Raw genomic sequence first — 2,212 nt, 5'->3', positions numbered from 1 at the left:
CTAATAGCATTCAGAAGCCTAAGCTTGGAGGTAGGTGGGAATTGAAACAAAATATAGTGCAATTTTCAAATTCTGAAGGGAAATTTCACAGACTTTCACATGAGGGTCCACAGCAACACATATAGACCTCTCTGAAAATAAGTGATACATATATTCCTGAAGATGTGAATGTTGATTATGTCAGATTGACCCTATTCTCTTTTTCTCTAAATGGGGAAACAAAGAGGTGGTTACATGCTGAACCACCACATTCTATAATTTCTTGTGAAGATTTTGCTTGGAAGTTCCTTATTCAATTTTTTCTATCCCAAAAAATTGCATGATTGAGGAGTGAGATCTTGAGTTTCAGACAAAAAGATAAAGAAAATCTCTACCAAGCTTGGGAGAGATTTAAAGGCATGCTTAGAAATTATCCTTATCACCTATAATCGAATGATGTCTTGGTGCACACATTTATAGAAGGCCTTGAGTCGAATACAAAGATTATCTTAGATTCAGTAGCAGGAGGCCAAGCTTTGGAGTAAACATATGAAGAATTGTATACACTATTGAATCGAACCTCACAAGGGAATCTGAACTGGAATGCAGACTCAAGGAGTGCTCCCAAGAAGATTTTAGGGGTATTGGAAGTAGATTAGTTTACTGTATTACAGTCATAGATTGCCGCTATGCAAAACCATATAACTACTCAGCTGAAGAACCTAAAGTTTGGTGTGATACAACCAGCAGCCGTAAAAAATGCAGTTCAACAGGTATATTTATGGTGTGAAGTTTGAGAAAGTGGTGAGCACAAAGTAGACGTATGTTCTGTTAATCTAGATTCATTCAACTATGTGGGGAATGCAAATCATCAGGGTCAACAGAATTTTGGCAACACATATAATCCCAATTGGAGGAACCACCGCAATTTCTAATTGGGTGAAAATCAGGCATAGAGTGAAAATCAGTACAAGGTACCAGTGCAACTAAATCCACAGTCGGCTCTGAATAATCAAGCGTTCACTCAGAATAGCAATGTAGAGGAGTTGATTAAGTAGTTTATGTCTCAACAAGCACAATTTATAGCACATATAAAGAATCACAGGCACAGTTTATAACTGAGTTAAAGAGTCAATAATTACTTACAAGAAATCTATAGTTTCAGTTAGGTAAAATTGCATAATACAGAATATAAGGCCACAAAAAGCAATACCTAGCAATAAAGAGGCCAATTCAAAGCAGGTAAATATGGTTACACTAAGGAGTGGATTGCAGACTAAGGAGACGATTCAGGAGTAAGACAATCCCACAGATATTGATGACAGTTCAAAAGATAATGCAGAGTTAGAAGTCAAGAAAAAAGAGGAAAATAATAAAATTCGTGCTAAAAAAAAGACTATCCCCTTACCCTTTCCTTAAAGGGCAAAGAAGAATCAAGAGCAAGCAAGTTATTAGAAGTTTCTAGATCTTTTGAAGTAGGTTTAAGTAAACCTTCCTCTTGTTGACATTCTGTAGAGTGTGCCAAAATATACTAAATAATTGAAGCATATTATTGCTAATAAGAATCAGTTGACCAAATATGCCACAGTTGCACTTACTCAAGAGTGCACGTCTAAAATTCAAAATAAACTGCCTATGAAGTTAAAGGATCCAGGAGTTTCACCTTGCAAATTACTATTGGACAGACTATTTATGCACGTGGATTGTGTGACTTGCATAAATCTCATGCCCATATCCTAGTACCTGAAAATGGTTCTTGGAAGTCCTAAACCCACGACTACTATGTTGCTGTTGGTGGATAGGTCCTTTGCTAGGCCAGATGGTATTATTGAAGATGTATTGGTGCAAGTGGGATCTTTGATTTTCCTGGTGGATTTTGTGATTCTTGACTTTAAGGCTGATCCTGTGGTTCCATTTATTTTAGGATAACCATTATTAGCAACAGAACATTCACTCATTAATATGGAAATTGGAAAAATAACAATGTGAGCGCACGATAAAGTAGAAGTTTTTTATATGTACAAAGCATTGAAACTGCCAGCCATACATAAGGAGTTGTCATCAATATCAGTTGTTGATTTTGCTATGGATTGGCAGTTATTATTGTCTGATGATCTATTAGAGCGAGCTTTGATGGGTTATGATCTGTACAGAGATGTGGAAGCATTGGAATTCGTCCAGGTTATGAATTTGGCAGTGATTGAGACGAACAAAGTGTCGTTCAAGCCTTTGA

General features: G+C 36.6%; 1 non-coding gene across 1 annotated transcript; it reads right to left on the bottom strand.

Annotated features, from left to right (window-relative positions):
* Nucleotides 1-320: 320 nt before the first annotated feature.
* On the bottom strand, nt 321-427 carry LOC124890344. Its single transcript, XR_007049112.1, has one exon. It is a non-coding gene; the product is annotated as a small nucleolar RNA R71 (small nucleolar RNA).
* Nucleotides 428-2,212: the final 1,785 nt, after the last annotated feature.

This window comes from Capsicum annuum, unplaced genomic scaffold, assembly GCF_002878395.1.
Source record: "Capsicum annuum cultivar UCD-10X-F1 unplaced genomic scaffold, UCD10Xv1.1 ctg16013, whole genome shotgun sequence".
NCBI classification, from domain to species: Eukaryota; Viridiplantae; Streptophyta; class Magnoliopsida; order Solanales; family Solanaceae; genus Capsicum; species Capsicum annuum.
Note: the sequence above shows the minus strand (reverse complement) of the source record. Positions and strands in the feature narration are given on the sequence as shown.